Genomic DNA, 21,337 nt, shown 5'->3' with positions numbered 1-21,337 from the left:
TGTCCCTTGCTGACTGCCTCACCCCCTCTCTGTTCTAAATCCTTCTTTCATTTTTTTAATGTGCTATTCTCCCTCTGCCACAGGGAATCTGTACATCTTTTCTTGTCCCTTTTCACCTTCAGATACCAACTCAAGGATCACATCTTATTGCCCCCTGATCTCCTTGACCATAAAATAATCCTCTTATTGTAAGAACGTATAGAACCAGGTACCTTTCACCTGTAGTAGCATTTGTCACAACATCAGTTTTTTATTTGTTGGGATGACTACTTTGATTATTTGATGAATATCCATTTTTCACTAGATTCTAAGTTCCTGGAGGGCAGGGATCACATCTGATCTTATTCATCATTGTGTCCCAAGTAACATGCAATAAATATTAGCTGAATAAAAAAGTAAATAATCAGATTTAATTATTTCCTTCCTCATTTATTTAAAAGCCAGTTATCTCTCATTCCTGCTACCTCCGGTTACCTGCCATTCCTCAAATTCAATATGACTTCCACGTATGAAATGTTCGTTTCCACATTTTCCATCTAATAAACTCTTACTCATTATTCAAGATCAAGAATAAGTACCGTCTCTAGAAAGAATTAATATTTCCTGCTTCAGTGGATTAGAAGTTTGTTTTCTCTATTATAGTGCTTTTTTCATTATAACTATTCAACTAGAATCATTTCTTATACAGTATATATGTATGAATCCTAAAGCTGCTGGAGGCATAGTCTCTGACATGGTGCAGCTTACATTCTCATGGAGATAGACAGATATTCTACAAACATACCAGCAACTAACTACAATTCTAATAAAAGCAACAACAGCAAAGCACAAGTTGCCATGTGAGCGTGAAACTGGAAACACTTACTAGCTGTTACTTAAAATTGATAAACATCTCTGTACCCATATTTGCATCTTTTGTGCCTAGCTAGTGTGTCACCTAATACGAACGCTTAACACATGTTGTGGACTACCCCCCAAAAATGAATAAGTAATAAATTTCAAAGTGCTAGTATCTTTGTTTTGTCAGATATTTTGGTTAACATAATACTACTTATTAATATTATGGATAACTTCCAATTTATTTAGAAGTTCTAGTGACCCCTATTTGCCAACTTTAACAAGGCCTGGGTTAAATATAAGACCTGGATTTCCTGGAACTGGAAAGAGAAATATGGTAGAGAACAACATATACATACATAAAACTCTCTAGTAATTATTGTTTCCCAACAATGGGCAGTGCAACCTCAAAAAACTGTCAGGACCGCTTCCTGGCAGTGCTCCTATGGGCCCAGGTGATCACTTGTCAGGTATCCACAGGAGAAACTCCTAGCCTGTGGAGGTTGACAAGGTGGCCCTCAAGTGCTTCCTATCACTGGAATTTTATGGTTCTGTGAGATTTCTGTGTGAATACTACTCATCTACATTTTCTATGGGACTGATGAGGAATCGGAAAAAGCTGACTTTGGTAAATTTCTTAAGTTTAAAATGTCATACCAATGAATTTCCCATTTCTCAGCTTACACTCACTCACCCCTAGGAAAGATATTTCATGTCTGGTGAAGGAATTTCCACCAATAAAAAAATAAAGAAAGTATCAAACTTAGTGAGTCCATTTTTTTTTCTTCAAAATATAAGCTTATACCTATCAATAATGATCTCTTCTCTTTCTATAATAGAACGTATTTCCGAGTGATGCCTCAAAGGAATAGTCCTATAATAATGGAAATACATGCTGGGCAGTGTTTGGGATGGAAAATCATGTGAGGGGAAAGGTGGGAGTTTTATGTGATGTATTCTAAACACAATACACAGGTGGCCATGTGCTTTGGTCTGAATGCTTGCATCCCATCAGAACTTCTATGTTGAAATCTTTCTCCCCAAGTTGATGGTATTATGAGGTGGGACCTTTTGGAGTTGATTAGATCTTATGATCTTATCATAAGAGCAGAGCCCTCAAGAATGGAATTAGTGTCTATAGAAGAGGCCCCCGAGAGCTGCCTGCATCCTTGATACAGCAAGAAGACACTGTGTCTAAGGAAGAGGCCCTCATCAGACACTAAACCTGCCAGTACCTTGAGCTTAAACTGCCCATCCTCCAAAACTGTGAGAAATAAATTTCTGCTGCTTATAAGTTACCTAGTCTAAGATATTCTGTAGTAATAGCCCCAAAGGACTAAGATACCATACCTTCAGCCTCAAAGCAGAACTACTTCCAAATTTCACCTTGGGACACTCAGCATAGCATCAACTGGAAGTCCCTTTTCTTTCTTTTTCTGACTACTCATCCTCAAAACACTGTGTTCTAGGTTCAGGCATGAAAAACAAGTTTCTAACAAATAATTGATATTATGCAATTAATTTAAAATTTGGACTTTGTCACAATCAACTGAATGGTTGATTTTTTCTATTCATTATTAGATAGAAAAGGGAAGCAGTTCCCTGAACTATAGATAACACCATCTCCACATCCCTTGGGAATAATATTTTTCATCCATCCTTGTCATCAGCAAGGATCATTAAACAGCGTTTTTTAAGCATCCATCTGTGTATGGCACTTTATAAATATTCCTTCCCTCACCCCTGCCCCCTCTCTCAATCTACCATGTGTCTCTGTTGTGTAAAACACGAGGAAGCTACAACAATAATAAATAATTACTGGTAAAAAAGTAAGGCAGATGGGCAAGATGACCTACTAGTATCTATGAATCTTAGGATGTTAAATTTACTGCTAGAAATATAATTTAGCAAAATTTGATAAGAAAATATCAAAGCATTTGGTGAGGAATATGAACTCATCGATTTCCATCAACACTTTCTAAAATAAAAATGTAAAAATTAGGGACCACAGATGGACCAACTGAAGCCCTGAGTTCACGTGACTTGTACCAGATGATGCAGTCTTGAAATAATGAGATAAACTATGTGGAAAAATCATAATAATTATGGTTCCAACATTATATACCAGAGAATGTTACTTTGGACCAAGGGAGAAAATATTCAAAAATAAATGAAGGCTATTATTCTCATTGAAAGGAGTAGTATGGTTAAGGGTGGTAAAATTATGGATTCTGTTTTCCTTTTAAAAAATTCTCTTTTAATATTGTTATTTTTTCATGTTTTTTCTTCAAAGAAAGAACTAGTTTTTCTGGATTTAGAGATGGTGATATTTAAAGCACTGTTTTTCATCTTTGCAGGCTACATGTAGTCAGGATTATAATAAAAGAACACGTCGGTGTAAAATAAGCTATTGTGATGGATTCAGTTTTACAATTTGGATTTTATTTCAGCTTAAGATCAAAAAGCCCGTAAGTAAAATTTACATTTCCTAGAAGGTAGGGATATCCTTAGAGTTGTCGGCTCTCTGAAGGAGAGCCAAAGTTATGATCTCATTTGCTTTGCGAATTTTGTTAATGATTATCATTTTCATCACCTACCAAATATTGAGTGATTATTACATGTGGCCAATGTGCTTATCGCAGTTAATTCCCATGGTGAGAATTCTCATTATTTCTCATCCCACGTTGGGGTGGCCATTATTATCTTTTATTTACAGGTAAAGAAACTGAGGCTCAGAAAGGTAAGTTTCTTGCCTACAACACAACTAGGAGGTGCTGCTTCCAGGACTCCAACCCAGCATTATCTTAATCCAAAGCCCATGTTCTTGACCTTATAAGACACTGGAAATTTTCATTGAATTGAAGGATTCTGGATGCCCATAATAAATAAAGAAAATATAGGATCAATATTGAGCAATCCTAACAGCATGATGTTGAAGGTAAGAGTGAACCACAAATAATTACTATAACATTTTGTCTACCCTTTGGCCTGAATGACATGTATAAAATCTACTATCATGTTACGACTCTCTTATGGATAGAGATGATAGAATTGGCAACTGTTTTGGCAGCTCCGAATTTTAAAAACCAAACTAAAACTAAACTAAACCAAACTAAAACCATAAGTTTTAGTATGTGACTTTCAGAAGTAAGGCTAACAGTCTTAGTATTCAAGATTTATGGTCAAAATAGATGCCTGTCAAAATTTTTTAAATGTTGAAAATATAAAATTTACAATAGTTGGAAGGGGTTCACTCTAACTGGGTGACCAACATTGGTGGATTTAAACAATCTTCCGAGGGCCTTTTCAGCATCAGGGCCACTAGCCAAAGCTTCTGCTTCTGAACCTAGTTGTTCTTTCCATTAGACTTTGCTACCACAGAGCACCAAAAATGAATATACAATTTAAACAATGGAAGAGAAAAAATGTGAAGCAAGAATAATCTGACTATCTCATACCCAGTGAAACCTATAAATACTGGGGAGTTGAACCTTATTATTAATGATTCCTGGCTACAACATAAGTCTGTAATTTCTACTATTCCAATAATGGTCAGAATGGAGAAAGACCATAAAATATATATAAGAAATACTGATATAGATCCATTATTCCTCTCTCGTCTGTCTTCTCCTCTCAAAACGATGTTACTTGACTGTCACTATATATCAAGCATGGGGGATACAAAAGTGGGTAAAGTAGCCTTTTGCTCTCAAGAAACCCACAGGATCACTGCAAAGAATATTACAGAAACTTTTGGTTTTGTATTCTAGCACGTGTTTTGCAGGCCCAGATAACATTATGGATTTGAATATTTATTTAGCACCTAGTTGAAACTCGCTCCCTGATTTAAACATATTGCTGTAAAAGAAGGGAAACTAATAAATAAGTACCAGCAAATGACAGATATTTTAATTCATGGAGCTTTGTGGAATATAGTATGGATTTATGGACACAATAGCTTTAGCCACCATTTGTAATTTTTAAAACTCTTTGAGGTTTTATTAACTTGTTAATCCATTCAACAAATATTTATTGAGCATCTACAATGCATCAAGCACTGTATTCTGAATATTATAAAATGTCTGCAATAAAACAGCTCCCTAGATTTAAAAAAATGATAAAAATGATTACTATAATGTTCTACTCTAGCTTCATACAGATATTTACAAATCCTGTTTATTATGCTGGAAACTATTTGGCTGGGCTCGAATGAAACCAGAAGCCAAGTTTAAGAAGTAGCTTCTTAATAGCTTCTAAGCTTTCTATGTGCACTCTTTCCACAAAGCCTAATGAAAATGCTCTCCTTATATTTAGAAAAAAAGTAGGATTCCAAATTTAAAATGACATTTATCTCAAAAGTAAGTTAATATTTAATGATAACCTGATTAATAATCATGATTTTATGAACTGGGAACATTTAGCATGAGAGCCCTGAGACACATTTGTTCTAAGCTATTCAGACTACGGAAAAAGGAGTAAAGATAGACCCTTTCTTTGAAAATGTTACTTTATTAGCAGATTTCAGATTTTTGTCTTCTAAACATCACACTCCTATACTGCTATTCCCTCACTGGAAAGTTTTTTATTTGTGGACACAGGGCAAAGAATTCATGAGTCAGACAAATGGGCTCTTTCAAAGGATTAAAAGCAACTACAATGTTATCTGGGTGAAGACCGGGAAAAACCAAGAGCAGTGCCTTACCTTACATTCTTCATGTGACTGATAATTGAAATTATTACATCTGATCAATATCCAAAAATGTATTAATCAGCAAGCCAGGAGCTATCATCATTTCTGAGATTTTGTTGTGTTGTTAATGATTTGAACTGTTTTTTAGTCTGTTTTTTGTTTTTTGTGTTTAATTTTGTTGTTGTTAAGGACCTGGACTGATAAAACAGCTTTTGGAAATAAGCACAAAGAAAAAGAAGTCAATATGCAAAAGAAAAGGAACTTGTTAAAGGACATGGTGTTATGTCTGTTCATGCTAGATATTAAAAAGGAAACAGGAAGAGAGGAAGGAGAGAAAGAGAGAAGGGAAGGTAATCAAAAAAAGTACTGCCTGGAAAAACTAGAGGTGAGACAGTCATATGACATAGATACTTACAGAGAAAGTGTTCCTCATGTGTATAATATTTCACATTTTATACAGCCCACCTAAAGATAGAAACACCCTCAATAAAGAATAGTTCCTGTGGACAGAAACAAGAGACAATTCATTCAAATCCCTTCAATAGGATGTACCTAGGAGATACTCATCAAAGTCAAAGTGGCACTGGGCACCAGAGATTGCTTAAATGCTTATATGGTAAACTGGAGGCCAAGACTGGTTGTAAATGAATATGTCTAAAATTCAAACCATACTGCTTTTGAAACTTAGTTTCTTAAAGTAGTTCATGCTAATAATAGTCTAGACCTATATACTATCTAGCATGGTAGCCACTAGTCACGTGTGGCTATTTCGACATAAATTAAATAAATTTAAAATTCAACTTCTCAGTGTCTCAAGTTAAATTTCAAGTATTCAATAGCTCTTGTAGCCAGTGACTATTGGAAAGCACAAATGGAGAACATTTCCATCATCACATCAAGTTCTATTGGGAAGCACTGGTCTAGATAACTTTCCTGTGAAGTTATTAGTTTCCTGCTAAGTTCAGTTTTTAAGTAAGTCCTGTTTTTAATAAGGAGGACAGAAAAAATTCTGTTGGAAGCACCATGTTTTACCTTCACTGTGTTTCTACCACCTTCTACCCCTACTTCCATTCCCAGCAGTGGCAGATCCTGGGCCTCCACTTACAAACTCTACTCCCTCTTGGGTTTTAGGACCATCCTGGTCCTTGTCAAGAAAAATATAAAGAGTTCATGAGTGTAAATACTGCATGGCTATGGCTTGGCAATTCATCATCAGGCAGACTTGCTCCAGTCCTATCCTGCCCTACCCTGAACAGCAGTTCTTGGGAACTGAGTTCCCGGTTCCATTTTACAACCTAGAACTTGACTTGGGCCCCAGCTCCATCTATTCCTTTACTCATTTACTCAATAAACAAATAATAAGCATCTACTATGTGCACGGAGTTGTGGGAGGTGCTGTGGATAAAGCAGTGCATTAAAGGGGCAGTCCCTGCATTTATTGAGTCTTTATTCTCACAAAGGATGCTGATATTAGTGTGAGAAAGCTGGTATTAAATGAGTAAATTCCTGACATTTTAAAGTTAGACTGGGGAAAGTGCCATAAAGAATCAGGGTGGCTAGAAGGCAGCATGATGAAGTACCTCCCCTGCTCTGGGAGACAAGAAGACTTTTTCGAGCAAGTGATTTTTGACCTGAGTTCAGATACATGAGTAAGAATTTATTAGGTGAAAGTGGGAAGAGGGAGCATCCCAAGTAACTATGCATGACGGCCTTCCAGCAAGAAAGCCCAGGGCACTTCAAATGAACTAAAATAAAGCTGGAAATTGTAATAGAAACCAAGGAATGAGTGGTGCCTGAGATGATGCTGGCAGACAGGGGCCAGACTGACCAGAGCCCATCATGTATGACAGCCTTCTACTAGTGATGCTCTGGGAAATGAAGAAGGAATATGGTTGCCTGCAAGTTGAAGGGCAACCTAACCTTATCCTAAGAAAAGTGGGAAATCATTTAAAGGTTTTAGGTAAATGAGTGACACAATCAGATTTGCTTTTTGTTAAAAAAAAAAAGGGTAAAATTAATTGAGAGGACAAGAAAAGATGCTAAGAGTCCAGTTAGTAAGCTGTAGTGGAACTCCAGGAAAGTGGGGTTGGTACTTTGGTGACAGCGTAAGAAATGGTCCTGGCCATCGTGCCTGAATCCCTTCATTAATCACATGAACATCACCCTGTTTTCCTGAGAATGGAGATGCCTTAACTGTGTGGGCCCCTGCTAGCTACTTAGAAGAGACTTCTTCCTAAACTCTGTGTCCTCTCCAGCGGTAGCATTCTGAGCCTATGGGGCTGGACCATTCTAACCCTGCCTGTTTCTGTCGGCCCTGCCTGTCTGAATCTCCAAATATCGCCTGCTCCCAGACACTGCTTATATATTCGGCCAGGACATTCCCTAGGAAGAAAATCTAACTTCTGATCTACCAGTACTGTCATCTGTAATTTGGTCTATTCTCTCTAGATGCCATGTTCCCATACCTAGCTGATCTCCTTTTAGGACAGGCTTTTCCTAACTATTAGAAAATAGGAGTGCGGAGTGTCAAAAGAACCACATAGCTTGAGATCTGGAGCCTGGAAAAAAATATCAAGGTGATCAGAAGCAGGGCACAGAATTTATCTCTGGGAAATAACGACAGCATAATGTCCCAACTTCCCCAGTTCAGCACACTATAGCCTGCATGCTGCTACTCCTCATTCCCTTTGAAACAGTCCACAACCCAAAGAATCATCAATTGTTTGGACCTGGGGCAAACTCACTGCAATGAACAGTGCCAGGGATCTGAGGGTTTTATGCTCGTTTTCAGGCAGACTATAACGGTAAGGACTAAGTGTGTCTAACATCATGTCCTAGCAGAGAACTTTACGTCTGAAAAGTGTTTAACAAATATTAGCTGAAAGTGCATCTATAAAAAGCTGGCTACAATTTCCAGCCAGTTAGAGTATAAGAAGCAATAAGTCCTTCTAGGGAAAGAATTGCTTTCTCGTTTCAGAAAAACAAACAAACAAAACCCACCCATAATGAGCTACTTGGCTATTACTGGCAAGTGCCCTTGGAAAAGTCAGAGGCAAACAAGATTTAAATAGTTCAGCATAATGAACTACCTCTGTTTTTGGCATCACCCACTGTTACCTTGATAAAGGATAATGGGGAAATTCTGGATGAAGAGATGGGAAGAAGTGTCCAGAAGAAGTGGAGACCTAGCAAGTGGCTGGTGAAGCATATAGAAAATGGCTGGAGCCTGAGCCCCACTGAGATATGGACCAGTGAGAAAAACTCTGTGATGAGAAATGGTAAATACATATTTAGGAGCAGTGACATCTAATGTTTAATTAGAATTAGTTTCTTGTCTATGCTACAATTACCATCCTTTATCCCAATGCACTTAGCTAGAGTCTTTTATATATGAGAACACTATAATGCTGATTGATGCTTTGGAGAAAGAAAGAAAGGTGTGTCCCAGAGGGAGACGTCCCAGGAGAGCAAAGAGAACACAGGAGTGAGGTGAAGGATATGCCACAGCATGGATTAACTAGTGAGTGGACGCAATTCAAACACTTTTCCTCCTAACTTATTTTGAAGAAATATGACAGCAGGGGTGGTTAGTTGTCTGCTTAAATTTATAGTTCACCTTATAGAATTCACTGAGAATTTCCTGTTGAGCCAAAGATTACATTTCACAGCCCCTACTACCAGCCCCCACATCTAGTTATCTAGATAGAGGGCTGACTAGTTCTCATCCGTAGACTATATGCAGAGTGTTGTTGTCAAACCTGAGTCAAGATGTTTAAGAACTGGTTGTGAGTTTTCCATGCTCTCACACTCTTCATTTTATTGTTAGGTAATTAAGAAATATACTTTTGTTATGCCAAATCACTAACATTCTGGTGTTTGTTACAGGATGAGCTAACATTACCCTAACATTGATACCTTGAGGTTAAGGGGGTGGGAGTGCTACCTTTACTAAAATCTAATTATGTGGCATTGGCCATCAGTAAGGAAAGGAATATACAAGACAAGATGCCTGGACCCAGTCATGCCCTGGCACAACTGTGCTAACTTCAAAGGCAGGCCTATAACTTCAGAGAAAATGATTGGAAAGAGCCAGAATGTAACTGGGTGACAGTTGCTCCTCACTGCCTGTAGCAAGGTATTACAACACAATTGATTGAAACAGAATACCTTATAAATCTGCAACAGCCCACTGCTTTAGGGACAATAAGGGTGAGAAATAATAATGAAAAAAGGGTTTGAGTAACAGAAGCCCATTATAACCTCTGAGTTCAACAAAGTGACTCAGTCTTGCAGTAAATATGTCATTAATGAAGTGACCTAACCACTCAAGCCTATTTTTGAGATGACCCCCAACATAACCACTTAAGACATGGGTGGGTAAGACATGAACAAAGGAATGAAACAGGTTCAACAATTATGAATAGAACTTTCACTGTAGCTAGCAGTGTAACTGACAGAAAGCAAATACATAAGTAACCTATGAAATTTTTGAGAAAATTGTATTGTCAATGAAATTAAGATTCAGGCCCAAGAAAAAATTTAAAAAGAAAAAAAAAAGCCCAATGACTTCAAAACCACCTCTAGGCATCTAGGCTTAGACTGAGAAGAAGCAGGCTGATAAGTTACAGCAAGGGTATACTTCCCAACACCCATTTTGGAAGTGGCCATGGAGAGTAATGGACAATGAAGAACCTCCCATAAGGTGGCAGGTCTACACAGAACAAAGAACAAAGAATTTCTTCCAAGATAGCAAACCAAGGTCTAAAGAAGGAATATGCCTGACTGCCAGAACAGGGTGTTCTTTAACAATATCCATCACGATTTCTTTCATGTTATGAGTCAATGACTGGTCTATGTTTTCCATTCTTCACTTTTCCAAAGGGAAATTCTAAATGCAATAATTCCAAACTTCATCTATCAGGCATATCTCAAGATATTACAGGTTTAGTTCCAGACCACTGCAATGAAGCGAATACCTTAATAAGGGGAGTTACAGAAATATTTGGTCTCCCAATGCATGTAAAGGTAATATTTATAAAATACTGCAGTATTTTATATTATTTCTAATAAAAATGCCCATGCCTTAATTAAAAAGCTTTATTGGGAAAAAATGCTAACAATCTTCCGAGCCTTCAGGGAGTTGTAATCTTTTTGCTAATGGAGGGTCTTGCCTTGATGCTTTTTGGCTGCTGACAGATCTCAGTGGTGGCTGCTGATGATATGAGTGGCTGTGGCAACTTCTTAAAATAAGACAATAATGAAGTTTGTCACCATTGTGTCTTCCTTTCACAGAAGATTTCTTAGTAGCATGTAATGCTATTTGATAGCATTTTACCCACACTAGCCCTTTGTTCAAATCTGAGTCAATCCTCTCAAATCTTGCTTCTGTTTTATCAACTAAGTTGGTGTAATATTCCAAATCCTTAGTTGTGATTTCAACAATGTTCCCAGTGTCTTGAACTGAGAGTAGATTCCATCTCAAGAAACCACTGTTTTCGCTCATCCATAAGAAGCAATTTCTTCTCTGCTCAGGTTTAATTATGAGGTCACAACAATTTATGTATATCTTCTGACTACACTTATAATTCTACTTCTTTCCACCACATGTGCAGTTATTTCCTTCATTGAAGTCTTAAACCCTTCAAAGTAATCCATGGGGGTTAGAATCAATTTCTGCAAAATTCCTATTAATATTGATATTTTTGACCTCCTCCCATCAATCACAAATGTTCTTAATGTCATCTAGAATGGTGAATCCTTTCCAGAATGTTTTCAATTAACATTGTCCAGATCTATCAGAGAAATGACTATGTATGGCAGGTATAGCCTTATAAGGTATTTCTGAAATAATGGGTTTGAAAGTCAAAATTATTCCTTGATCCATGAGCTATAGAATGGATATTGTGTTAACAGGCATGAAAACATTAATTTCCTTGTACATCTCCATCAGAGCTCTTCGATGATGTGAAACATTGTCAAAAAGCAGTAATATTCTGAAAAGAATGTGTTTTTTTTCTAAGCAGTAGGTTCTAAGGGTGGGCTTAAAATATCAGCAAACCATGGTCTAATCAAATACATTGCCATTCAGGCTTCATTCAGGTTCCATTTCTAGAGCACAGGCAGAGCAAATTTAGCATCATTCTTAATGGCCCTAGGATTTCAGAATAGAAAATAAGCAATGAATTCAAATTAAGGTCACCAGCTACATTAGCCCCTACCAAGAAAGTAAGCCTGTCCTTTGAAGCTTTGAAGCCAGGCATTGACTTCTCTCTAGCTATCGCAAGGCCTAAGTGGCATCACCTTTCAACAGAAGGCTGTTTCATCTCCATTAAAAATCTGTTGTGGGTAACATAGTGAGATCTTGTCTTTTTTTAATTAGAGAAATTTTTTAATAAAAAAAATTTCCAGGTGTTGTGGTGCAAGCCTGAGTTCCAAGTACTTGGAAGACTGAAGGGGGTAGATCCTATGAGCCCAGGAGTTCAAGGTTGCAGTGAACTGTGAGCATGTCACTTCTCTCTAGACTGGGTGACAAGGTGAGACCCTGTCTCTAAAGAAATTTTAAAAATCTCATGTTCAGTGTAGCCACCATCACCAACGATCTTAGCGAGATCTTTTGGATTAACTTGTTGCAGATTCCGTATTTAACACTTGTTTCTTCACCTTGCACTTTTATTTTATAGTGATGGTTTATTTTTTTTTAAACATATGAATCAACCTTTCCTAGCTTCAAAATTTTCTTCTGCAGTTTCCTCAACTCTTTCAGCCTTCATGGAATTGAAGAAAGTTAGGGTCTTATTCTGGATTAGGCTTTGGTTTAAAAGGAAATGTTGTGGTTGATGTGATCTATCTAGACCACTAAACTGTTCTCCATTATCAGTAATCAGACTCTTTTTCTGTTATTATCATTCATGATCTCACTGGGGTAGCATTTTTAATTTCCTTCAAGAACTTTTCCTTTGCATTCACAACTTGGCTAACTGGAACAAGAGGACTAACTCTCAGCCTGTCTTGGCTTCAACATGCCTTCCTCACTAAGCTTAATCCTTTCTAGCTATTGATTTAAAGTGACAGACATGTGATTCTTCTTTTCACTTCAACATTTAGAGGTCACTGTAGGGTTATTAATAGGCCTATTTTCAATACTGTTGCGTCTCAGGGAAGAGGGAGGTCCAAGGAGAGGGAGAAAGTGGTGGGAATAGCCAGTCAGTGGAGCAGTCGGAACCTACACATTTATCCATTAAGTTTACCATCTTATATGGGCACAACTCATGGTGCCCCCAATTACAACTGTAACGTCAAATATCACTGATCATGGATCACCATGACCTATATAATAATAACAGTTGAGATACTGGGTGAATTACCAAAATGTGACAGAGACATGGAACCAGCACACTGTTAGAAAAATGATGCTGACAGACTCACGTGATGTGGGGCTGCCACAAACCTTCAATTTGTAAAAATCACAGCAGCTGTTAAGCACCATGAAACAAAGCACCAGACAAATGAGGTATGCCTGTATATTGGAGGCTGATAACTTGCCTTTTAGCACAAACGTTTCTGCACAATGAGGGTCCACATCCAGACTAAATGGTGGTAGGCATTCAGCATCAGCCATAGAACCTGGACTTTGAGATGGATACAGTGACTAGGTGAGATTCAGGTTGTCTTCTGGGGTTGAGGTTTTCCTACCTATAGCCAGAGAGCAAAACATCGCAGAAATTTCTGTTTAGCAAAATGTGTGCTTCCCTTTCCATCATACAAAAATATGACTGGAAAGTGGCCTCCCAGCCAGAGGTTGCAAACTCCAGCCCTCTTTGTGTACAGAACAATGTGACTATCTCACCAGCAGAGTATGAATGGACGCCAGGTGCGTCACTACTTGGGTGTGCTTTCTCTATGTTCATTCTCTTCCACAATGTCAGCTGGATGCAGAGAACTTCATGTTTCTAGTAACAAGAGCAAGATTTGGGTCCCCAAATCACTGTACCGAACACTCATACTGAACTCTCCTATAAGCAAAAAATAAATGTCCACTCTATTAACCACTGAAATATGAAAGTTTATCACAGAAGTTCAAGTTACCTCAACTAACACAATCACCCTTGAAAAGAAAAAAAGGATGCTAATGCCTACTCTTATGACCTGTATTGGGAGGTGGAAAACTTGGATTCCCTTAGATTGGAAGTGTTTGCCATCAGGAATCCAAAACACTCCCCCTTCTTCACCATCCCTGTTTAAGGCAAGTCTTAGATGTTATCTTAGCTGCATTCCTTGAAAGACTCCTAACTAGTCTCCCAAGTATCAATTTTTTCTCCTGTTAAAGTTAATCCTCTTCACATTAGCTCAGAGATTGTCACCAAAAATAAAGTAGACTATGCCACTTATTAAAAAATTGCAGTTAGCCCCCTCCCCCACCTGTCTTCCAGGAAAAAATCCAAATGATGTAGGATAACTAACCACCTTTCACATCTGATCCCCAACCTTCTTCAGCCTTGTCTCCCATCACTTCCTACAACTGCCAATGCTGAGCGTCAGTCACCAGCCAAGCCCTTTTTATGACATTGCTTTGTAAACGCTGTTCCTTCTGCCTAGAATGTTCTCCATCCACCTCCTTTTCCACCTGGAGAATGCTTATTCATCTTTTAAAAATGAACTTAGATGTCACTCTCTCTGTGAAGTCTTGTCTATCCCACGTAGAAAATGAAACTCTTCACAGTGATAATCAAATCATCAGATTGTGCCCACTAATAGGAGGTCTCTAAATGTTTAGCAATCTACATGATTTCATTTTGTTGCTATTTATTTTGTATTTAGTCAATCACTAAACTTGCCTTCATACTAAAAACTTAAGAGAGCTTGGCTTTTTCAAAATAGCCACCACACAGTAGAATTGGATTGGCCTTCTTCAAAGGGAGAATATAGTCATAATCAGTGCTGCTGAATGAGATGAATAGAATCCTTTAGAGTGAGTTTCCTAAAGTTGTGAAATGTTTGAAGAGCAAGACCCAAGAATGAAGGAAATATTGCTCCCTCCATAACTTTTACACAACTTACCAGACACCTATGTAAATGAAAAACTTGCCATTTTCTGTGACTAAACACTAGCCCTATTGTTCATAGCATATTTTTACACAGGAATTTTCTAGGAATGATAGAGGGTGCTATCATCAAGATTTGCTCACCATTTTGGAAAGTTATGTCACCAGCTATCATGCTTCTCCTGTTAACTGATTCACTAATCCAGTACACCCACATATGTTTGCAGTTGCTGCTGTCACATTCAATGAATATATTTATTTTTCTCTTATTTTAAAATGCCACATATACAAGTGTCAACAATATTCAATTCAATATTATCTTCTTATCCAAATTTATCTTCAGATCTTATCTGAACTTATCTCCTTATCCAAACCTATGCATTTTAAGTAGCAAGCATCTGACTATTTTAGTACATCTTTTAGTGCAGTTATATCTGAGCACATACATATTGATAAACCTCCTATTTTATCATAAGCTGCTTTCTTCTTATTTACTCTATTATATATTGGGAATTTATATTGATTTTCTAAAATGTTATATGTGTAGATGGGATTTATTGTCTATAAATATTATTTCAGGAACATAAAGGGGAGATTACAAAGTATTATATATAAAAAGGGAGTATTGGATCTGATTGAGCAAATACATTTAGAAGCACAAAGCAACTGTATTTTCTTACTGTTGGGATTCTTCTGTCATACAATGACTCCGCTGAATTGCCATCCCAATCTACCAATAGCATTTATAATAATTTGTTGTGATTTATTTGTCTACAAGTGTAGGCTGTAAGTGTATGGTGTTTTATTCATATTTATGTGGGACTTGGCACAGAGAAGGTCAGTAGATACCTTCAGGATGAACTACCAAATGAGAACCTCGAAGGGATATGCAGTCCCTGGATCTCATGGTAGAACTCTGAATCAAATATTCAACACTTTGCCTCTGTCAGTTTTACAATGCTTCGTTCATTCTTCCTAATGTTAGTTACTTGTGTACAAACACCTTCTTCATTTTCTCTCCTCCTTGTGGGCCTAGGCAGTACTGCATCCACCTCTGTATCTTAAATGAGTCTCACATAGAGGAAGCCAATAAACATTATTTAAATCAAATGATTTCCCAGGAGAGTATTGCTATACATAATGGCTGGGTTTTTTTTTTTTCAGTACTAACAGTTGTATTTCAGGTATATTTAGTTATTAAAAGGGCTTTGGTGGATTGGTCTGAGGATCTAAACATTACTTGAAGTACTATTTTTATAAGGAAACGTATACAAGTTCCAAAATAATCAAACTTTTAAAATGAAATTTTATCTAATAAGCCAATTGTAGGTTCAGGGTTGGCTATACAATGTGATTGAACCTGTAAGACCTAATATTCGTGTGAAAAATTAAAATGTCAATCATGAGGATATATCTAAATATTTGATTCTATGGCTTCCTGAAGGAAATATTTAATCATTTTAACTTTCAGATTTAATCTGGATGACATTGTTCACATAACAGAAGTAGGGGCTATTTAGAAAAAAAAAAACTTTTCTTCAAATATATAAACTTTTCTTGATGAAAATCTCTATTTATGGTTTCATAATTTAATCATAGTAATGCTGCACTTAATAAAATAAATGCATTCTAGACACTATACTAATATGTAAATCCTTTAAGTAACTGTTTTAATTTCCACTGCAATATTCACATGTTTTACAGAGAAAAACATGGAACCATGAGTAAAACAATTATATTTCAGAACTAATTTTTTTAAAAACATAAATGATTTAAAAAATAGCTACATTAAACATACTTGTAATACTATATTCAAAATAATTCACAAACTTTCTTTAAAAACCTGAAAATGAAAATAAACTGACCAATCAGATCGTCTGAATCATCCAGCCTCATTTTCTGTGGTCCCTGTAAAGCTAGTAGTTTCTAATGTGTTAACATTCTGATAAAATCACACCTACATTATAAAAATCAACCTCTAAACTACCTTCTTATTTCAAATTCATGTTGACAATATGGGGGTTTTGTCTTACTTTTGGCCTTTTTCAAGCATCTCAGTATAATAATAACCAGGGCATCCTTTAGTGAGTGAGAAGATATAGTTCCAAATAATCTAGGAACTGCAAGCATTTTTTCTTGTTCTGCCTGGGCTCATTCTTAACACTTCTGAATATCATAGTGGTTAAGTGAAGCCAGAGCACCTAGGTTCAAGCTTGACTTTACCATTTACTTCCTATATGATTTTAGACAAGTTAAGAAAAGTCTCTGAGCATTAGTTTTCATATCTATATAATAAAGGGCATTTCTGACAGCTACCCCATAAGGTGGTTGTGAGAATGAAAATAATATTTGCAAAATGCTTAAAACAGTATCTACCTCAAGTAGAGGCTATAATAATAACTTTTTTATATATGTCAATAAAATAAATAGTATTACTTATAATACTCTAAGTTTAAAATTAAATATTTTAATACAATAATTATTACTGTTATTATTTTTTTCTAACAATTGCCAAATGCATAGTTGGTGAAAATTTTCATGATCCTCTTCATGGATTTGTTTAAATTAATTTGCTAAGTATAAAATTATTAATTGTATTTCTGTATAAAAGAGATCTTTCATTTTGAACTATAACTGCGATTCTTCAATGAATTATTCAAGTTTTTCTTTTTACCCTAAAAAATTCTTGAGGGCAGGGCTTATCTTCTATATCTTTTGCATTCATTACATTCTATTCAAACACTCTTGTTCTTCTATATATTTAATAAGTAATAAGTGAATTAATGAGTCAATGAGTGGCTATGGGACATTAAATCAGATAGCAAAGAGGGTTAAAATTCAACCTATAGGAATAGGCACTTTTCAAGATAATACAAGAGCATTTGGCTTACACATGTCAAGGGATTCCTGGTCTCACACACATGACCTTCTGGCTCACAACTCGTACTTGCAGTAAAGAGTTGGTGGGAATACATATTTGAGAGGCACAAGGAGAAATTAAGCAATGAAACAGAATGGGCTACAGATCTAGACTGTAAAGATACTTGTAGAATGTTACTAAAAAAATCTAACGCTGCTCTGCTCTATAAAGTTTATTCTACCACTTGGGGAGTAACAAGGCCATAAACTCTAGCAAAAACAAAACAAAAAACCTCTTGGCTTAAAAAGAAATCACATATAATGCCTTTGTACCATCCACTTCTCTGAAGCCTCTATGAAAATAATACGAATCACAATTTCATGTAAAATCAACCTGAAGCATATAAACAAATCTAAAAAGTTTACATTTTGAAATAAGTAGAATATCTTACCTTTATATATTTTCCTTAAAATATGTGTGAGATTTCCTATCAACTTTAAGAATCTTCCTTTGGAATTAGTCTTTAAGAGACAGCAAATTTCAAAGAAACTAAGTAGTTCTTTACGAAGAAAAAAAATGCATTAGGGCAGAATGAAATATATCTTACAGATTTCCTAGGTTTGGGTCTACCTTCATAACGTGTTATACACATATACTGATTTCTCTACCATATAAGAATGCCAGATACGCAATTCGAGAAAGAATATTTTTTCAATATTTAACAAAGATGCTCTGCAGACTTGTGCATTTGTAGACATGCAGGCAGGTATAGTATACAAAAAACCTGGACAGATACACTCTTAAGTTGCCAAGAAAGGTGATGGAAACTATGTCCTGCCATTTCGTTATTCTAGCAATCTTACTTTTATTACCATACTGAAAGTTAAGGCAGGCAGTTGCCCTATTGCATAAGCAAAGAAGTTTTAAAGCCCAAACAGAAAGAAATGGATAAAGTAATAATTTCTACTAACCCTATTTGAATATTCAGTAAATACGTATGCTCGGAAAGTTGAACTGTGGGACTTGGAAAGCAGTGAAATGCGAAACAGTTTCAACTGATGCATGGATTGATTCTGTTTGGAAAAATAGGAGAAAAGAAAAGAGAGGCAATAGAGAAGAAAGATGTGAGATGACAACTCTCAAAGTGGCAGGCAGTAGAGTGATTTTCTGGAGTCGATACCTGTGGGTTTGTGTTTGAGGGAGATTCGAGAACAATAACATGGAGAGGGGAAGGTGAAGGTTAAAGGAGGAAGAAAGCAAACAGAACTGCCAAGTAATTCATTCCTTTCTCCAAAAGTCTGAGTAGTGCCAGAAAAGGAAGAAGGGTGCATTAGACAGAATTCTATTTGTGATAAACGATTATCCAAAACCTGAAGGCAAGAGGAAAAGGATTATGGTATTTACTTTGTGGACGCATATTAACTCTTCTAGGTGATGAAGATACTTTTCCTTCAGTGGGAAAGAAAGTTATTTCTACGTTGGACCTTCAGTATTTTCAGAGAGTCCATGCCACCATACGAGTAAGCACTTTATCTATGCCCTTACATTAAAAAACACCCCCTCAAACAGCAATGAAATGCACATACACATGTGTAATGTGCCAAATTACTAAACTGTTCGAGTTAATTGAAAAACAAAGAACTCTCTAGTCTAGATGTCTATGGCTTTTATTCCCGTACTACAAGTTTTGTACAACTTTATATTTATTTACCTACACATACACACACACACACACACACACACCCCTAAAGAGTGAAATACATAAAGCAAAACTTTATTTTCTTTATATATAACTTTAGAATATTACCCTCTTTTACAAAATCTTTCCTGTAAGTTATTCACCACTGACAGGTAAGACAAGATTTTTGACTGAAATCTCTCTTTATTACTGTTTATTGGCAAATAAGCCAAGAGACCTCTATCCCACACTATACTACACATTTAAAAAGCAGTAACAATAAAATGTGTACTCTTCCTTTCCCTTGGTTAAAAAAAAATCAGATTCCCAAAATAAAAAGAAATTAATCAATGCAAAAATGAAAATGTGATATGATACTTAAAATCTTGACATCACTGCACAACTTGATTAGAAGGAATGTTCAACCTGCGTGGAATTAACCCAGTGTACATCCGTGCATACTAATTTTTTTTCATCTTGTATGTATTATTACTTATTGTTGAAACACATGTGCAGTCACAAATGTTGCATAAATGGTATGTTTGCATATTGCACACTGACAGTTTTTATGAATGAATACACATAAAATGCTCATAACTCGAGAAAATGGATGGCGGCATACTCTTTTGAAGAGGGTTATTAAGCATCGGGAGCAAATGATGAGGCAAATGGTCGATATCTTTTGGGGCTATTCCGGGCAAACGTATTCCCAAGTCCCCTAGCAGAGTGTGTTGGAAACAGCCATGAAGCTCTCTCCTTAGAGACCCGTTCTCCCTCTCGGGAATCGTGCTACAGAACGGAGACCGCGCACCGCTTGAAGAATAAAATGCATGAATGTCTCTGTTCTGAGGATCGTTCATACATCAGAGACATCACACTCCCTAAATCCAGTCCCACAAGTGTGTGCATGTGAGAGTGGCATTTACCAACAAATGGACGGAAGGCAACGAGAGCTCGGCTCCTAGAAATAACATCCCCATCCCTTCTCATTCAGACTGCTGGGAAGCTTTTCAGGGGCTAACACTTGAGCGCCTTCCCCACCAGGAAGGAGCCTTACATTAAAAACCCTCTCAGGGCTAAGTCCGCTTTGTGTATAAGTCCACTGGGCGCCATATGGCAGTTTCCAGTTCCTTTAGCAACTCAAGTCTGGCTAGGCTGCCGCGATGATTCATTCTTAAAGGAAGACCCCTTCGAGGGGCAGCAATGCCCCCGCCACTTACCTAGCTCCCACAGACCCCGCTCAGCAGGCGGCACGGGCTCGGGCACCACAAAGGGCTGCGGGATTCCCCGCTCCCTCCGGGGAGCCTCTCCCCGCGATGATCCCCTTCGCCAATGATCTGTTGCTGGAAATCCCCCTCCCCTCCGCAAAGAGGAGGGTCTCCCCGGCTGGCTGGAGCTCCTGGCGTGCTTTTCCCCCGTCTTTACATCCCTGACTCTGGTTCGCGGTCTCTAGTAGGAAGGCTCAGAGAAGAGGCGGCGGGAGGAAGCTAAGGCATCCTTTAAAAGAACAATAATCTTCGTCGATTTTCACCCTCTTCCCCACGCGGGGTCCCCATCCCCCTGCCGCCGCCACCGCCACCCAGACGAGAGAGGGCTGGAACCGAAAAGGAAAAATCGAGCGGGGCTGAGCTCGCCGCGCGGAAGGAGCCGGAAAGCGAGTCCCGCCAGCCCGGGAGTTGCTGCTCTCTGGAGCTTCCCGAGGCGCGGCAGCGGCGGCGGCCGCGGGGGCGGAGGGCGGAGGGCGTAGGGCGGAGGGCGGTGGGTGCTTGGTGGGTGTGTGTCTGTGGCGGAGCAGGGCAGAGGCTGCGCACGGGAGGCGAGGCGGGGCGCTCTGGGGCGCCGCTCCCCCGCCCCGCAGCTCGCCGGCCCGGCGCGCACACACGGCTGCGGCCACCCCAGCCTCCTGCTCCGCCTCCTCCCGCGCTCCGCGCACCCGCGGGCTGGAGCGGCCGCCGCCTTCTCTTCCTCCTCCTCCTCCCCCTCCTCCTCCTCCTCGGCGCTCGCGGCTCCCGAGGAGGGCGGCGGGGTGGGGTGGCGGAGCTGTGCGAGCTGGCAGGGCACCTCCGGGGACGCCTGGGCTCGGCCCCGCGGCGCCGGAGCTGTGCGCTCAGCTAGGGACAGCGCCCGGGTGTCCAGGGCGCGGCCGGGGCGCTGGCGGGCGGGCGCCGCCCACACCTCGGCGGGGCGCCTCCCACAGCTCCCGCCTGCCAGCAGCTCCTGCTGCCCCGGGC

The 21,337-nt window shown here is 38.5% G+C and overlaps 1 protein-coding gene across 1 annotated transcript in view; it reads right to left on the bottom strand.

The window, feature by feature from the left end:
- KCNB2 (potassium voltage-gated channel subfamily B member 2) overlaps positions 1 to 20,994 on the bottom strand; it is a 429,896-nt gene extending 408,902 nt beyond the window's left edge. Inside the window, exon 1 of the mRNA XM_003942620.4 lies at positions 20,327 to 20,994. The gene's annotated coding sequence lies outside the window, so the exon portion shown is untranslated. The remainder of the gene's footprint in view (positions 1 to 20,326) is intronic.
- Between the last annotated feature and the right edge of the window lie 343 nt (positions 20,995 to 21,337).

The sequence above is a fragment of the Saimiri boliviensis genome, chromosome 15 (genome assembly GCF_048565385.1).
Source record: "Saimiri boliviensis isolate mSaiBol1 chromosome 15, mSaiBol1.pri, whole genome shotgun sequence".
NCBI lineage: Eukaryota > Metazoa > Chordata > Mammalia > Primates > Cebidae > Saimiri > Saimiri boliviensis.
The sequence above is the reverse complement of the archived record's forward strand: the minus strand, read 5'-3'. Positions and strand labels throughout refer to the sequence as shown.